The following is a 19557-nucleotide window of genomic DNA, read 5'->3' as shown; positions in this document are numbered from 1 at the left end:
CATCCCAACACACGCGACCATCATTTCATTTCTTGTTTGTTTTGGTTTTCAAGAAAGAGTCTCTCTGGGAGCTCCATCTGTAGCCCAGGCTGTCCTGAAGCTCTATCTGTAGCTCAGGCTGTCCTGGAACTCACAGAAATCCACCTGCCTCTTCCTCCCAGGAGGTGGGATTAAAGAAATGTGCCACTGGACACTTTTTTTTTCTTAAAACACTTGTAACTTCCTGACAGCCCTTTTTATCTCCCCCTCTGTTCCCTCCATTAAGGTTCACTCCCCACAGTAGAAGCATATTTTGTTTTAAATCCATATCATATCATGTCATTGTTCTGCCAAATTACTCAGTCACTTCCATTGCAGTTAGAAAATATAAAGCCTTTCTCACTTTGTCAGTTTCCTTGTCTCCTTTCTTACCTTACTCTACCTTGGTCTCCCACTATTGCATAGCTATTTCTGGTTTTCTTCCATTCCCAGAATCTACTGTGGTCATGTCCGGTGATCCAGAAGGCCATCTCTCCAAAGAGCCAAGTATCATCCAAATATCCGAAGAGTCAGATATCATCATCTGATTCACTTCTTAGTAATCACTCGAGTATTTTATATACACTCTACATAAGAAAGATATTGTCTACCCAGATTTCATTGCTATATTCCCAACACCAGTAAAAATGCCTAGAACTTAAGTGTTCAATCTAGATTTAATGATACAAAGACCATAACTTATAAAATTAGTAGATTTTATAAGTTTCATGAGACTAATTGATTATTATTGCTGTGATGAAACCCTAAAATCTAAAACAAGGTGAAGAGGGAAGGGTTTATTCAGGTTACACTTCCACATCATAGTCTGTCACTGAGCTAATGCACAGGCCATGGAGGGGTGCTACTTATTGGTTTGCTTCCCATGTCTTGCTCAGCCTGCTGTCTTATAGAATCCAGGACCGCCACCCCAGGAATGGCACCACATACAATGGACTGGACACACCCCCATCAATCAGTAAGAAAATACCCTACGGACTTGCCTACATCTGGATCTTGTAGAGACATTTTCTTTTTCCTTTTTTTCTGGGGGGTTGGCATTAGAGACAGGGTTTCTCTGTATAGCTTTAGAGTATGTCCTGGAACTCATTCTGAAGACCAGACTGGCCTTGATCTCATAGAGATCCTCCTGCCTCTGCCTCCAGAGTGCTGGTATTAAAGGCATGCACCACCACCGCCCATTTTGTTAATTGAGACTCCCTCTTCTCTGATCACTCTACCTGATATCAATTTGACATAAAAAACTATATCACACACTAGTCCTCATAAAAGAATTTGAAATCAGAGATTGTAAGTGAAATAAAATGTCAATCACACATCCATTTATTCTAATGGATGTCATTGAGTCAGTAGAAATCTATATCAGTACTTAAAAGAATTAGAATAAAGCCCAGCAGCACTCAGAAGGGAATACAGGCCAGCTATCCTGACAGAAGACTTTAGATTGGCCTGTTATCATTCATTCTGCTTCTGACCACTGTGCAATCATCACAACACTGCCGACATTATGGCTTAGCTTAACACAATACAACAACACCTCAGTAGGACGAATAAAAAGCTCACATTAATTCTGGTGAAAGTTTGCTTCTTAGTTCTTTGGTTGGTTGGTTTTGATTTTGATTTGTTTAGAGACAGGACCCCACTGTGTAATTCACTGTGTAGAGCAGCCTGACCTTGAATTCACAAAGATCCTGCCTGCCTCTGCCTCCCCAGTGCTGGGGTTAAAGGTATACACCCACTATCCCCAACTTTAGTTCTTCTGCTTGTAATCATACTATATTTTCCCCGGTTTGCCTCTTTCATTTCCAGATTTCTAAAGGATTTGAGCTAAACAAGCATAATCTCCTATATTGTAGAACACACACACAAACTCATTCATGAATGCCTTCACCCTTGTATATACATGTGCATATGTGTAAACAAACAACACAGATACAAAATATAGAAGTGAGAATATAATTCAAGAACCATGACTGATGTGTACCAAGACATACATTCTCAAAGAGATGAGGAAGCTATGATAGATGAGAGAATGAGTCACCTCCCACACCTCATCACTGCCAGTTTCAGAATGGACTTGTTTCTATGTAGCAAAATGGAATAAATGGAAATACTAGTAATAAATAGAATTTTTAAGGAAGACTGCCCAATAAAATTGCTTGGATAGAATTCAGCCTTCCTACAGCAACTTTATCTGCAACTAGCAGGTACAACTATTTGGTTCAGCTAGTAGGACTGTGAGTAACTGCCTTCTCTTCCTTCCTCCCAACTCTCCAATCAAAAAATGGGGCCCTAAAGGAATGCAAGAAGATGCTCCACCTTCATTCAGAGACCTAGAGCATAGGACTACTTTCTATATGCTTGCTTTCAAAGATGCCTTTATCAAAGTATTCCTAAAATATATGCCCAGATGGCCAGTTAGCCACATTAAAATTGGATTAAATTTGCCAGCATTATGGTATGATTTGTAAGTAACAATGTGGCAATGAAAATTGAAGTGTTAATTTGGAACAAAGATGTTACTTTATCAAGAAACAGAAAGTTCTCAATGTGCTTCGGATATAAACTGTAACCATTATAGGAAAAAATGGTTACTGTCAGCAGTTTAATTTTCAAATGAAAACGAAAGATGAGATATTATTTTTAGGAAAGTTCAGATATAATAAACAACAGTGTTCACCAAACATATTGACCACTAAACATACTGATACCTAAGAATATGATTTGTGGATAAAACTAAGCTTTTCACAAACAAAGCAAAATGCTCCTGTTGTCATCATCCAAACACAAAATATTGTCAATTTCAGTAGCCAATATAGAGTCCTGCTGAAAAGAGAGATAAAGAAAAGGAAGAGGAGGAAAAAAATCAACTGCCATGCCAAAAAAGACTCCAGCCTTTTCACTACAGGGATGGATGGCCTTTATTCATGCCCAGGGACAGACACTAAGATATTCCTTATTTGAAATGCAGTAGCAGCCATGGCTTCTGGGACCATCTCTGAACCAAGTGTCTTGGGTACATCCCAAACCATGTGTGAAGCTACATCACCGCCTGAGCTGTAGCATCCACAGAAACACTATTAGGAATTGTTTTTCTCAAGTTGGGAATGGCTGAATATAAGGAGCTGGGTCCTTGGGACCTGAAGAAAGCCTCTGCTATGAGGAGAAAGAAAATGAAGTGGAAAACGTGCCTTAAAAAAAATAGAAGGGTGGGGCAGGAGACATGAACAGTGTCTCACTCCTTAACAGTGCTCACCACTCTTCCAAAAGGAGCTGGCTCTCAGCACCCACTGGTGGAGGAGGGGGATAGGGGGGAGACAGGACTCACAAGTACCTCCAGTTCTGGGGGATCCAACACCTCTTCTAACCTCCGTGGACACCCCCATGTGCATGGTATACATACATAAACATTAAAAAGCCAACATCTCTTTAAAGTGTAGATATTTCTACAGTGTTGGCAGTAAGCACTGCAAGTATACACTTAAGTAGATATTAGCAAATACATACTTAGGTAACCATGTTAAAAGATAACACATTTATTTCCTTTATAGCCACCACTTCATTGAGATCTTCATTTCTCTAATTGTCCAACCCTTCTTCCTACTCTTTGCCATGGCTACTCAGAACGCCTACTGTCAGTTCCATATTCTGTATATAATCACCACTGCACATCTTGTTTTTCTAAGTTACTGCTGCCCTAAATTTTTTTAAATTTCTTTGAAGATGGCTTTTTCCCAGGCCATCAGTGGTAGTATCACTGAGTTTGCATGATAGAATCAGATGGTCGGGACAGCTACACAAGGGCAGCGGCTGCAAGGGACACTGTAACAACACGAAGACCACATCTTTGAAGTGGGGCTCTCTGTAGGTGTATCAGGAGCTAAATGCATTAGTAGTATTAAATCAGTCCACCTTCTACTATGCTATGCATAAGGAACCATGTATTGTAATATTTTCTTCTCTTCTACAGTTTGGTTTCGTGAAACAATCACTGGACTTGGAGAAACTCCTTAAAGGGATAATAATAAAAATTGATAACAAAATACTTTGAAAGCCTTTCTTAATGTTCACTCTAGAGAGCAAGACAGTTGTTTCCTTGTGGAAATTATTTTAACTAGGCAAAGATGTGCTACACTTGTTTATGCTGCCAGACTATTATTTTAACTGTGTAAAGGTGTGTTACTTTTGTTTATGCTGTATTTGTTTAATGATGTAGGGATGTGTGTTTAGTTATGTAAAGATATTTTGCATCTGTTTCACTTGACTGCCTTGCCTGCACCTGATTGGTCTAATAAAAACCTGAACAGCCAATAGCTAGGCAGAGAGAGGTTAGACAAAGCCAGGGGGCAAAGAAATACAGAATGAGGAGAGGAATGAAAGAAGAGAAGACAGGGGCACCGGAACCAGCCTCCAAGCCACCCAGCCAGCTAGCCAGCCACGGAGGAAGCAGGAAAGTAGTACATACAGAAATAAGGAAAGAGAGGGAAAAAGCCCCAAGCCAAAACATAGACAAAAGAGAAACAGGATAATTTAAGTTAGAAAAGCTGGCTACAATCAGACCTAAACTGAGGCCTGGCATTTGTAACAAAGAATAAGAAGTCTCCATGTCTTTATTTGGAGGTTGGTGGTGGTCCCCCAAAAGAGAAAAAGCCAACTACAATTATTTATCCTTTTTTATAATATATCCATTTACATTATATATTTCAAAAAGTACACACAGCGCAAGTCAGTTCTTGGATTTTTTAAAATATATTTTAACAGTATTGTCTCCTTCTTCAACTAAGAATCCAGTAATTCCCTTGAATCATTGTCAGAATAGAGCCAATCTGAACAATGTAACTGTTGACAATCATTCTAATTAGCCTACAACATGTAAAATTTCACAAATAATTACTTATATATGAGGAAGAATCTGTTTATTTAAAGCAGTCTAAAACATAATTAAAGATAACATTAATGCTTAGGCTGCTTTCCGGAAGTTTAGCCTGCGTAGTTATTCAAGAGTGAAGAATTATGTTAATTTTATCAAATATTTGAATGTTTTTCTATTACAGGCTCTAACGATTTGTTGACTATCTTAGTCACTTTTCTATTGCTGTGATAAGACACAATAAGGCAACTTATAGAAGAAAGAATTTATTGGGGGCTTATAGTTTCAAAGGGTTAGGAGTGTATGACCAGCATCGCTGGGAACATAGCAGGAGGCAGGCAGACGTGGCGTTTGGACAGCAGCTGATAGCTCACAATTTCAGACACAACTACAAGGCGGAGACACTAACTGGGGATGGAGCAAGTGTTTTCAAACTTCAAAGACTTCACCCGCTGACATCTCCTCTAACAATACCATATCTCCTAATTCTTCCCTAATGGTGAAACCATTTGAGAACTAAGTATTCAAAAATATGCATGTGTGGGGCCCTTCTCATTCAAACCACAACATTGACCATTAAAGTATACATGGTTATTCAACTTACTTTTCACCCACAGGTTCTTTAAACAATAAGGTCTGCATCCAAGACAGCAAATGACAGTCAACTTCCTGTCACACTGTTAAGAAGGTTAGGCCAGAACCAGCTGGGCTTACCCCCAAGCAGTTTCTAACCTATCACTTACAAACTCTGCCTTTGCTACAGTGCTGATCTGACCTTTTTCCCAGACCACCTTGACTGTTGTCTCTTCTGACCTTGGATGGATGTCTTAGCCATAGGCTGTTCTGCTTCACTTCTCTCTGAGAAATGCGTTTAGCCTGGCTTCCTGTGGGTGGTGCTCCTGTCTGAGTGTGTCCAACTGGAGTGCAACATCCAGCCCCATTTCTCCTTTGCCTCAGGTTCTCTACAGGATCAGCATTTCCCACAGGTGCAAGTCATAATATGGTATGGTTTGAAGGGCATCAAGCCTGCCAACCAAAAGCTCCCCTGGCAGCCTACCTGGAGTTCCAGCCAAGGATCATTAGTGTTGCTCCTTAAAATAACTTTGTTGTTTTGAATCTGAACTCTTCTAGCCCCTACTCCTAGCTATTCCTACTGAAATAATTGTTGTCTTAAATGATTACTGAAAACTCGGGTTTCTGACGATTTCAACAGTACCATCGAGCAAGGCTTCTGTGATGCTTCTCATCTGTTAATCTCCCTCTTGTTGACTTTAGTAAATAGGAAAGGGGGAGGAGTATTTTAAAATGTTGGCCTTCTTGGTAGAGGAGAAGGATTTTGTACTCTGTGGTGAAGGTAACTGGAACAGTGCAACTGGAATCAGAATGAGAGAAATTCAAACAGAGTGGGCAGGATCAAGATTGCCTCATAGATGAACCTCCCTAAAATCCGAGCAGTCATTTCTGTCTAAGTATGGGAGCTGTTTTCCTGTTGATTACATTTTGAGCAGCAAAGTTGTATGTAAATATGATTAAGCCTCTGGTTATCTGTAAGAAAGGGCATTTGAGTTAGAAAATGGACCATCAAAAATATGATCAATTAATTAAGTTACTTACATCAGCACAGCACTTCTTGAAACACATGGGATTCCTGTCGATTTGGATTATAAAGAGAGAAAAGGGATAAGAAGGATCCCAGAACAGGTTCATAGGCTAGGTAAAATACCCTGTGGAAGTTGGGGATTAGAAGCAACCAGAACTAAACATAAGAACATGATGTGATGTAGCGTTAAACTCTAATCAGATGGAAGGATACATAAAGAAGGGGTGGAGGGAATCCAAGGTTGATTTGAACTAAACTAAAATATTTTGCTTAGGATTTATGGATAAATCTTGTGTCTTTCTTTGTTCCTTCAATAATGGGGTGGGGGGCACTCACAGAAACATGTAGGATATAATGAACAGTTAAGGCAGATTCCAAGTCTGAGTCCACTCTTCTTTTCCCTCTGTAGTTCACACACCTGTCCTCTTTCCCTTTCTGGCCATCCCTCAGCCATGGTACATTCACCTGCAGTGATGATGAGGGTCATAGAGACCTTGTTGACAGGGAAAGATGTAGGCTCAGGCAGGTATGTCCTTTTAGCCACTTGCATTCCCAATGGGAGTAGAGGAGAGGAAAGAGCTACTTCTGGAATTCAGCTCCCACTGTAAGGAAGAGTATTGGCTCTGAGCAAGGCTGAAGCAGGGATAAGCATTGTCATGAGGAGCATTACAGGATGGCTCATGTCCAGTGATGTTCCTGCATCTGCAGTCAAGAACTGACTACTGGAACACCTCAGAAACCATGTGTATATAGCCATTGCTTTCACTTGCAAAGGATAATAAATATAATAATCTGTATAATCAGATCTATTTTTCAACATAAAAAATCACCCTTTATGCAGACTAGAAGGAATTTTCAAGCACTATAGAATTATGCCAGTACATCATAAATCATCTAATGCTATATGTCCACTGATTATCTTGATATCATGTTAAGAACATACACATACAAATGAAGAAAAGCATGCAATGCATACATGCACTGTTTACTTGAAACCATGTTCAAGCTGTGAGGAGTGGGATAGACCTTTAATCCCAACTACTTGGAAGACAATGCAAAAGAATGGCAAAGTCAAGGCCAACCTAGGCTACAGAGTGAGTCCAAGGTCAATTCAGGCTATAGAATGAGTTAAAAGCCAGCCTAGGGTTTGAAGAGAGTCCAAGGCTAGCCTGAATACCTTAATAGGATTCTGACTCAAACAAATAAAAGTAAAAAGAGGGCTGGAATAAGGTTTAAGGGCAAAGTGCTTGTCTAGCATGTGTGAGGCTCTTGATTCAACCACAAATACTGTAGAAGAGAAAGAGAAAACAATAAGAAAAGGAGCAGGAACAAGGACAAAAATGGCATGGTTAAGTTTAAGACAGTTTAGCTTTAATGTTTAATCAACCCCATACAACAATATGAGTCATCTCAGACAGAAGGAATAATAGGGAAAATGGTGCAAGTATGAAGAAAAGATTCAGATTTGAGGATTTGTGGAGAATAGATCAGCACTATAAATTGTCATAGTTACTACTCATATTTCATATTTAATTTTACAGATGAGGAAGCCACGATCCAACAAGCTCAGGCATCTAGACAATATCATATGTATAGTATGTAATGAAAAATATTTGTTCAGTGAAGGAAATAGTACAAATACAGAATTAAGTACTAGGGAGGAGAGTCAGTGGCAGAGCCATCGATGGAAGCCTAGAGACCTGTGCCTGGTCACTTGCTTTTCCAGAACACATCCTATGCCCTCCCTATCTACACACAGCAATGTGAAGTGAAGATACAAAAACAAAAGATTAAAGAATGCACTCTGTCCATCACAGCAACATGTATGCCTGCAAGCAGTTGCAGAGCCATTTCTTCTAAGATGGGTAACAAAATGTCCCTGCTTGATGCAGGAAGAGCAGGCAGTGAGACCATCATTCTCACATTGAGCAGGATTAGAGGAAACACTTCAGCATCTTTGGCCAAATTAAACAAACAAACAAAAAATCCTGTACTAAGGTAAACATGGGCTCAAAATCTTCCTCCTCTAAAACATACCTTAAAAATAATTAATAATAATAATAATAAATTCAAGCTTACTAAAACTGCCTGGGTTCTACAACAGAGAGTTGATTTTATTTTACTGCATCAATATTTTATCTAAATATAATACTTAGGACAGAAAACCAAATTCAACAAATCTTTTGTTAATAGTCCACTGTTGTCGGTTTTTTTTTATTTTAATAATACAAGTGCACATTTGCTAAAAGCATGGAGTCATTCTCCATCAAACCAGTGCTCCAACTGTAATTCCATCTGCTTGATACTTTGACATTTTAGGTCTGGAAAGGCACGGGGTGAAAGATAGCGAGGAGCAGGGAAATTTTAGTTCAGAAGTACAAGGGCGCCCTGAAAACACCGCTTTAGGAAAGCAGACTCCAAACCGCTGTGACTAATACATTTTTCAGATTTATTAACTGGAAAGGCTCACAGGCAAAAGGAGACAAGAGGCAAACAGAATTGGCTTTCACACCAGCTCTTGAGGATTCTAGTGAGATGTCCTATGATTGTTTTCATAGCTGGGTAAGAATAATAAGTTGTAAATGTATAATTCATTAGATGGGAACACATTCTGAAAATAGTCTTTTCTACTGACATATCAACAAACCAAAAAAAAAAATGCATCTAAGGATTGCACCAACTGTTTCTGCGGATTGAGTGCACCTGTTTTAAAATGAAAAAAAAAAGGCCAAAGAATGTATTCTCCTGTTTCACATCCTTTGACCTTTCCAACCATCAGCTTCATAAAGCTGGTAAGTGACAAATGAAGTTTATGCGTCTGCATTTTAGAAGTGAACAGGACATATTTCATCCAGACCAAATGAAATTCCCTTCTAAAAGCAGTCTATGATGTCAGCTTATTTGCACAAGCAAACTCAAACCGACATGCCGAGGGCTGGATTCTTAATTCTAGAACTATAGATGAAACTATCCTGCTTCATCAATTACATACTTAGCAGCAATAACATTACTGAAGTGTAATTCAAGTATCTTATAATTTGCAAATTTAGAATGCAGTGTATCATGGGTTTTAGCGTATTCTCATGTTTCCCACCAACAGAATCAGTTTCAAAACATTTCATTAGTCCCTGAAGAAACTCAGCACTCCTTTAGTCTCTTCCCGACCTGCCTGAATTCCCATCCTTACCCAACTAGTCATCCACTTTCCACCTATGTGTATCTGCCTATTCTGAGCATTTGTATAAATACAATCATATGGGTTTGGGGGGATGGTGTTAGAGACAGGATTTCTCTGTAATAGCCCTGGCTGTCCTGGAACTCACTCTGTAGACCAGGCTGAATTCAAACTCCACCTGACTCTGCCTCCCCGGTGCTGGGATTAAAGGCATGCACCACCACCACCCATTTCACATGGGTTTTTAATCCAAATTTTCTTAGTGTATTTTAAAGATTCATCCTTGTTGTAGCATGTATCAGTATTTCATACTATGGTTTCATATATTCCCTTATATACATAAAAAAACATTTGCTGACTCATCAGATGGTAGGCATTTGACTTATTTCCATATTTTAATTTTTATGAATGGCATTGCTAAGAATGTTGAGCAAGGTTTTGTGTGGCTGTCTGTTCACTTTCCCTGACAGATTCCCAGGAGTAGGAATTCTGCATAAGATGGTCCTCCATATTAACTTCTTGAGGAACTAGCATACTTCTTTCCAAGCTCATTGCACTGATTTGCATTTGTACCTTATGAGCAAAAGAGTTTTGATTCCTTCTCATTTCTGTTCAGTTACTGCCAGACATTCTGACTATGACTTCCCTAGTGAACTGAAGTGGTTATCTCTGTGGTTTTGAATTGCAAGTCCTCAGTGAATATAAACAGTGAACTGCTCTGTATTTCTGTTGGTTATAAGTATATCTTTTTATAGTATTTGTTCATTTTAACTGCATTTATATGTCCTGATTATTAAATTATAATATCCCATATTCTACATACACTACATTCTCTCTCTCCCTCTCCCCCTCTCATTTTTTTGAGACATAATTTTTCTGTGTAGCTTGGCTGTCCTAGAACTAGCTATGTAGACCAGGTTGACCTCACATTCAGAGAGATCCACTTGCCTCTGCCTCTTGAGTGCTGGGATTAAAGGGATGAGTTAAAGCATGGACAATCTCTTTAACAGATAAATGAGTTACAAATACATGGACTCATTCTGAGAATTGTCTTTTAACTTCCCTACAGTAGCACCTGAGGTACAAAAGTCTAAAATTGTGAAATGTTCCACTTAATCTTTTTTAAATTCTGATGCTAACACTTTAGGAACATGGTCAGGAAACTGCCACCAAGTCCAAGGTGCTGATGATGTCTTATTTTGTTTAATTCTAACAGATGCATATTTTTATATTTTTAATTTTAACTTTTTAAATAAAAGCTGGAAAACAATGTCTATTGATTACAAACAACAAAACAACCAATTCAATACAGGGGAAAACTGTAAGTCTTTAGAAAGAAATAATGAATAGTAAGTAGAATTCTCATTGTGGAGCATTTGCCTTTATCACTTCCCTTCATATTCTTCCAGGAACCACCTCTGGATGTGATGTACATGCACATGAGTCATGGATTATGTTTCTCCCACAATGCCATCCACATGTCTTGATAAAACTATGGAGAAACTAAAAAGCACTAACTTGAAAATTGCAGTTCATATATAAAAGGTTTTTACTTCTATCTTTTACATTCAGTTTCTTTAAGCATCTCAGGCTACTTTTCATTGGGATGAGAAGTAGTATTGTCTAATACCATTCTTTTTTGCAGTGACTTTCCAGTTGTCGAAGATATATTTGTTGAGAACTTCTTTCTCTTTGAATGGTCTTGGTGTTTTACTGACCATCAGTTGAATTGGATCTTGTGGCACAGACCTGTAGAAACATCATCCACAGTTATCCTGAGCTTTGCGTCAAAAGAGAAGAGGATAGTGGAGAAGGGGAGAGAGAATAGGAGAGGCAAGACAGGAGAATGGAGGTGGAATGTAATGAGAAGAAGAGAGGGAAAGTAGAAATCAATCAACTGACCATATTATATGTCTATTTCTGAGCTCTTGATCCCATGATATGCGGATATATATTCACTTGTTCATATGTAACATGCATTCACACATAACTTATATGTTGATATGTAGTATATTTCATATACACACATATGTAAGTAATTGACCATTGTGGTTACCATTATTTTGCAAATGGAGAAGCACAAATTATCAATCTATGTTCTTTTCTAAAGTGCTTTGGCTGGTAGCTCCCTCCAGTCTCCAGACCCATTCAATAATTAGTGTCTATACTCAGTCTCCACACTAATTCAATAGTTAGTGTTTATTAACCAGTCTCCAGACTCATTCAGTGATTAGTGTCTATGCCCAGTCTCCAGACTCATTCAGTGATTAGTGTCTATACCCAGTCTCCACACTCATTCAATGATTAGTGTCTATAAAGAATCTGACAAGAACTTTGGTAGGTGTTGATTTTGCCATTAAATTGTAGGATATTCTACAGTCATTATCAGATATGCAGTTTTCAAATAAATTGTATCATTCTGGGAGCTGTATCTTAGCTTTCTGACAGTATCCTTTGAACATTTTAAACTGTTACAAGTTCAAACTCATCTTCTTAAATTTTGATGCTAATAGCATATCTAGGAAAGCATTTGCCAAACTGAATGTTGATTCACATGTACAGAATGTTACATAATTTCCAAGTGCTAGTTTCTCACTAACTTTGTTAAAATTAACTCTTAGCTTGAGTAGGAGTGAGAGTGCTTTCTCAACTTTTTGACTTGTTTGTTGCAAGAGTCTAGAACTATAATTGATTTTACATTTTAATTTGTAGCCACAATCTTGCTGGATTTACTAGCTCAAGCAGTTTACAGTGGCTTGGTTATAACCATGTGTTTATATTACAATGCCATCTCAAATAAAGACAATTTTACTTCTTAGATATTTGTCTGTATTTTTCATCTCAAATAAAATATTTTACTAATATATTATTATGTCTGATAAAGCAATCCTTTTGTCTTCCCTTTGCTTGTTGTTACTTAATATAACTATCCTATATAATTACCTCCTTGGATGACTTTATTTATACTTATATGTAACTTATACTTTTCTGCTAAAACAAATGTCATGATTCTAGGAAGACTATTATTTAACAAATCACAACTAAGTCATCTTTGATTCAAGAAAAAGAGGCACATTTCTTTGTAAAATTATTTTACTTGATAATGCCTTTATAGAAAGGCTTTATTAAATCCCATTGGCAGTCAGTTTGTACACACACACACACACACACACACACAATTCTTTTCAATTCTACTCAATTCTTTTTCACTATTATAATTTTCTATTATTTGAGAATGTCCTACATGCGTGGGATAAAATATGATCATATCCATAGACATTTCCCTTTCAACTCCCACTGTAACCCATCCCACACGCGTCCCACTCCTGACATCTTAACTTACATATGTCTTACAGCATAAAATATAAGCACTTGTCGTGCAAGGCAACTTCTCTCCTCTACATGGAAAACAGTTTCTGAAACAGCTTTGCAACATATTGAATTTTTTGTTATTAAAAGCTACCAGCATCTGGCACAAGTCTGGTAGCACAGTCATAAAAACTAATGAAGAATAATAAAGTGATTCCGGGAATACTATGAAGCTTTCAACATGTCTGTCTGTCTCTGTCCAAGTCCATCTATCATCCACAGAAACAGTTGTCTTCATTCGAGTGGTGTTTCTGAGACACTCATTAAACATCTCAGCTGAGGAGTTGGTGTTTCACAAAACACAGAGGGTACTGACTTCAGGGGCAGCCTCTTGGCCTCAATTGAAGACCTCAAGAAGCCAGGGCATGTTTCATAGAGAATGGCCATGGCATTCCTCCACTAGGATAGTTTCTTATAAAGAATTTTAGACAAACGTTAGGAAAGTTAGGCATGGAGAGACTGAGAAACAGAGTAGAGAAGCTTCCAGAGAGTGTGAGTCCTCACTGGAAGACTACATTGATCTACTACAGCTTCATCTCTGTGTTTTGACCTTTTGCCCTGTGTGCTTTCTTTCAAGGGAGTGTAGGCAAGAACATGGAAGGCTTAAGCAATTAGTCTTATAACTTGGACGATTGTGCTCACATTTTTAATAATTATCTACTCATACATTTTTAAGAACAAGCTTTCAGCTGTTATAAAAACAGTTATTGAATGCATATTAAAATTTGGCAAAGCTGATATCTTGAGCTATCATTAATTCATAACAAAGCAAACCACAAGAATGCTTATTTACAAGTGACATATCCTAACATGCCCCCTTAAGTGGTGCTTAAATACTGTGGATTTTAATCTCCTCGAAGTGCTGGCATGTCCACATTGGTAAAGAGAGAGGAGACAGGGCTCAAATCAACTCTAGCTAGACCTCAGCTATTAAACAGGATGGTATGCATTTGAAAGATGTATCTGCCTTCTGTTACTGTGTGATACTCTCTGCTGTGCCTGTTTTCCTATTTTTTTAAAACTGGGAATAATAAAAATGGCTACTTTATGAGATGTTTTAGAATGGCAAATAAGAAAATATATATAAAATTAGCATAGTATATTGCTCTCAAAATGACTTTGAATTCTATTCCTTGTCTCAGCCTCATTCCCTGAAAATATAGACAATTTATATGTAACATGTTCCCTATTTTAGCTATAATTGAGATGTAATAGGAATATACTGTGAATTCTGTCTGTTGATAATGCCTGCCATTGATATGAATGAAACACTAAATTTGAAGTTTTTAATAATTTCTGACTATATATGAAGCATATATACACATGCAGACATATGGAGATTATCTTTTAACTTTCTATCTTAGCACTTTACCCCCAGGTTGGCTCTGCGGATGGAAGACAATAACATCCACCACCTTTGGTAAACAATAAGGCTACAATAATTCAACAGCTGTGATTATGTCTAGGCTGTGTCTTTTTCAGATGCACTAGGACAATAAGATTGGTTATGACCATCTTTATTGCTGTGTCACCAACATAGCTTAGCTTAGCACCTAGGGCATGGGAGGAGTGCTCAGTGACTGTGATTGATGCTGCTAATCTTGGTTGTCAGATTTACTGGATTGAGGTAAAAAGCCTCAAGGTGCATGGGTGAAGGGTTTTCCTGATACACACATCTTCTCCTTCCTTCTCATTCCTGTTCCCTTCCCTCACCCCTTAGCTTGACATTCTCCTCACCTGAGATTTTTGTTTTTAACATCAAAATGAGGGGGAAGGCAAGCAGGAGACATAAGTGACTATCAGAGGAAGTAGATTCTGAGAAATCACTTATACCTTTAATTTCCTAAGTCTCATAAATTCTGTACAAATTGTACTGTCAAAGTCACTACTTTCCATTCTCTTACTGTATTCTTTAAATACTTCACAACTCAAGAATTGGAGAGTTGGGCGGTGGTGGCCCACACCTTTAACTCCAGCACTTAGGAGGGAGAGGCAGGCAGATCTCTGTGAGGTCAAGGTCACTAAGTCATAAAGCAAATTCCAAAACAGCCTCCAAAGGTATACAGAAACCCTGTCTTGAAAAACCAAAAATAATGCCGGGCGTTGGTGGCACACGCCTTTAATCCCAGAACTTGGGAGGCAGAGGCAGGTGGATCTCTGTGAGTTCGAGGCCAGCCTAGTCTACAGAGCGAGTTCCATGACAGCTTCCAAAACAATACAGAGAAACCCTGTCTTGAAAAAAAAAAAAGAAAAGAAAGTAAATAAATTAATAAATAAATAAAAGAGTTGAAGAACTTGTCTCAACATAAAGTTGTCAATCTCTCTGACTGAATAAAATCAGTTGCCTTCTTATTGGACTCCTAGTGGGATTTGCAAGTGTTTTTGTTAGTCTGGGGTCTCCTTGGTTTGTTGTCAATAAATAAGTATGGTTGTCTTTGCACATAGATGACCCCAATGTCCTAATCCATCTACCTGGTTTTCTGCCATTGATTACACAATGAAAAGGTAGTCTTCCTTTATAAGCATGAAATATCAGTGCACGATGTGTGTAACACATACATTTATATCTAATATATGCATGAAAATATATACATGTATATCAAATATGCATGAAAATATAAATGATATAGAAGTTGAAAATTATTAAATAAAATAAACTTTTTAAAATAATGATTAGCAATAGCTAAAGTAATTTACCCTCACTAATGTTAATATTTTACTGAGATGAGAACAATGTGATTTTATAAATTGGGTTGCCCTTCATGTTACAACAACTGAAAGCAATATTTCTAAATATGGTTTGTTTCACCATTATTTTAATTTTCCTAACCAAAAAATATTCTTCACAAACGTATATTGATCCAAATGAGAGTGGTGTAATGTAGTCTCTGTTTACTAATTGGCATTTGAACTCCATATGTAAAGCATTTTTTGGTGAAGTACGACAAATTTCCATCTTCCCTGAGAACCATCACTTACCATTTCATGCTAATTAAAGGGTTCCGTGCACCTCTGTCTGATTGACATCTCCTTCTCCCGGTCTCATACTTGCTAATTAACTCTGTATGGCCATGCTTCGGCTAAAGAGAAAGGAATTCTCTGCTACAGAGGCTGCAGGCATATCATACAAAGGAGCATCAACATTTGCTAAAGTCACATAAATGAAAATTGGTATTTATTGATCAGTCTTTTTTCAAAAAGGAATAAAAGTTTCCAAGAAACTTTGAAATGATCTCTTTGAGCTTACATCAGAAATATCAAACTAGGAGACAAGGGAACCTTTTATACTGTAAGAGAAAGAATACTTACAACTCAAAACGTAAGAGGGAAAGCACATAGGGGCAATAAAGATAGAGGCTGCATCTGTCTTCTTCCTAAGTACTCCACTTAGAACCTGATCCTCGCATGGTTTCCAAACTCAGCATTTGAGACCAACATGATAAATGGCGTGTAATAATTGTGTGATACGCTTCATATGGTACCTTTCAGAGTCACACAGTATCTGGAACAACCTTTGTGAGAGGAAAAGAATGTGCCTCAGCCAAGTCCTCCTCGGCCTTCCCTTCTAACTTGGCTTCATAATAAAAACAGATCATGAAATCCAGCAGTAGAACAAAGAAGAAAACTTGAGAAATATCTTACCTTTGTTTGGCAATCATATTTGTCTCGTGAAAAGTTGCTTTTAGCAGTACTGTACTATACCTGGTGGCTTTTGTGATTTTCCTATTGGGAGAGATGAAGTGGGCCCTCTTGGCTCACAGGGGAAAGGTAATTCTGGTCATTTCTGTTTGCTGTAGAACATCAGCATTACTTACTGAAAAGTGGGAAGATTAACATTCATAAACGAATAAGCTAAAGAAGTAAGACACAAAGATCAAGATCTACAATGCCATGAACTATCAGTTACTTAATACACAATATACGTATGTATTCCACATGTACATTTACTATATAAGCACACAGTGGCTACTTTATTTGGAACAAAGGGAATTAGGAACACAGATTTTATTTCAAATCTGGGAGGAAACTGTACCGTACAGATATGGGAACAGGTACAAAACGCTTATGTTATTTGTCCCAGTCATGGAGCTTGTTAAGGAAAGGCATGCTCTCCAGTGTTGGTGTTCTTACCCTGAAACTCAAAGGCCTCTATGCATTCACTACTCGCTGCCATTTCACAGAGCAGAGTTACCAATGGAGCTTTGGGATTGATTTAAGAATAGATGTCTGTATTTAAGTGTGGGCCCAACAGTCCTATGAAGGCTACACAACAAGCCAAGGCAGGCACATTAACAGTGGCCTCATTGTCTGGAAAACTCACACATTGCTTCAAGAGCCGGCAAGACCCCAAGGACTCAGCTGGATGGTAGAATCACCTGTCAGTACTTAATAAAATTGTACCTTACAAAAGGGCTCTAACGTTTGCTCAAGCACTTTGAATTGTGTGACTCCTCTGATGTGGGATGTCCTTCTGTACAATGCGAATATGTGTGGCTTTTATTGGTTGATGAATAAAGCTGCTCTGGCCTATGACAGGGCAGAATATGGCTAGGCAAAAAATCCAAGTAGAGATACAGTGAGAAAAAAGGTGGGCTTGGGGAAGATGCCCTCCGGCTGCCAAAGGAGAAAGATGTCCAAGTATCACCGGTAAGCTACAGGCAACTTGGCAATACAGGTTAATTTAAATGTAAGAGCTAGCCAATAATAAGCCTGAGCTAATAGGCCAAGCAGTTGTAATTAATATTAAGCCTCTGAGTGGTTATTCGGGAACTGGCGACTGGAAAAGAAACATCTGGTTACATGCCCCAGTTCATAAACATCTTCACCAGTGATTCTCAAACCTGATCTGTGGAAGTCAGTGCCATCACAGATTCTCAACCATACAGTCAGCTCAGAGTATCAGAGAAATGTTGACCCCTGGGGTACTACCTTAAGACTATGAACCAGCAATCTCTAGGAAGTGACCTGGAATAGTATGAACCACTTGATGGCAATAGGATCAATAACAGATGACTTCTATTGTGGTCTCATGGTTTATAATGGGGCTGGCCTCCTTATGACATCATAGCAGTTACAGGGTTGGTCCGCAACACTTCACTCATCTGCTATGATAACACTCATGCAAACAAATGTACTGTGCTATTATTTGCATGAAAAGATTTCAGAGGCACTCATGCACAAGGTGCAGTATTTGATGACAAGACTAAGCAAGTGCATTAATTGGTTTATATATTTATAATACACTTTTATTTTCTTTTTAAAAGAGTTCTCTTATTTTTAAAGAATGTACTATAAAATAGTGTTATGGTAGAAGCTTCATTTCCAACCCCTGGCATCCATATACCAAAGAGTCTGGAATGTTGTGGTAGAAGTCTCACCCCAAGCTCCCTCCTCTATCTCTCTCCAAACCAGCTGCATCTCAGAAAGCCAACCAAATGATGACCTCTCCCCACAGAGATGATCAAGACCACTCCCACAGGATATTTAAACTACCTCCCAGAAAATAGAATTGTAGTTTTCCTGTCTCACTTTCCTGTCTCCTCTCTGGAGGGCTGGAAAGACACCCTGGAGCATTGTATCATTAAATGTTAGCTTTTTCTAATTCAGTTTGATTTGATCTGATTTGGATTGCTGCATTGGCAGAGAGGCTTATCGGGATGCAGAAACTTTTCAAATAGTACGGCATGTTCTAGCAGCTGCAGCCTCAACCCTCTTGATAGCATCATTTTTTGTCTTCAGTTTCATTTCCCCTAAGGCTGATCATCATAGGCCTATTATCAGTAGGATATACCACAGAGATGTGCATGTACATACACACACACACACACACACACACACACACACACACACACACACACAAGCCCCACTCCTATGTATCTAGTAGTGGTAGGCTACAACATCTAGGTTGGTATACATATACTCTGTACTGTCCCCACAGTGACAGAATCATCTAATGAAGCATAAGTCCTATAGTTAATTGATACTTAACGGTGTTAATGTTGTTTTATTATTGTCCTGGAACTGACTCTGTAGACCAGGCTCAAACTCACAGAGAGCCACCTGCCTCTGCTGATGTTAGAGTGTGATAGCAAGCCTTGCTTTATTGTTGCTTTGTACCCTCACCCTCACAGAGGTCTGCTGTGCAGTCAGAGTTGAGACTCACTGCTCACTAGAGCAAAGCTACCTGCTAGACTTAACAGGGATTGTAGATCAGTCTCACAGCTAAAATATTGAGTCAAAAGCTAGTTTCTAACATTTTTAAAACTTACATTGTGGGATGTGTGTGTGTGCGTGTGTTTGTGTGTATGCCCACAAACACAAGCTTGCACAACTATGAGCTTGGAAGCATGCATGTAGCGAGGTGTGCAAATAGAAGTCAGAGAACAGCTGTGGAAATCAGTTCTCTCCTAGGTGGGTCCCAGGAACTGATCTCAAGTCACTGGGTCCAGAAGACACCTTTACCTGCTGAGCCTCTGGTCTCTCTGGCCCTGCTTTGTAACCTTTGAA

At 38.5% G+C, this 19557-nt stretch overlaps 1 long non-coding RNA gene across 1 annotated transcript; it reads right to left on the bottom strand.

Annotated features, from left to right (window-relative positions):
- Positions 1-10613: 10613 nt before the first annotated feature.
- LOC121140889 lies at positions 10614-17160 on the bottom strand. The gene is made up of 3 exons (XR_005877840.1): positions 16360-17160; positions 16030-16130; positions 10614-11430 (listed from the first exon to the last, which is right to left on the bottom strand). It is a non-coding gene; the product is annotated as an uncharacterized LOC121140889 (long non-coding RNA).
- Between the last annotated feature and the right edge of the window lie 2397 nt (positions 17161-19557).

Source organism: Mesocricetus auratus, unplaced genomic scaffold (assembly GCF_017639785.1).
Source record: "Mesocricetus auratus isolate SY011 unplaced genomic scaffold, BCM_Maur_2.0 Super-Scaffold_100006, whole genome shotgun sequence".
Taxonomy (NCBI): domain Eukaryota; kingdom Metazoa; phylum Chordata; class Mammalia; order Rodentia; family Cricetidae; genus Mesocricetus; species Mesocricetus auratus.
Note: the sequence above shows the minus strand (reverse complement) of the source record. Positions and strands in the feature narration are given on the sequence as shown.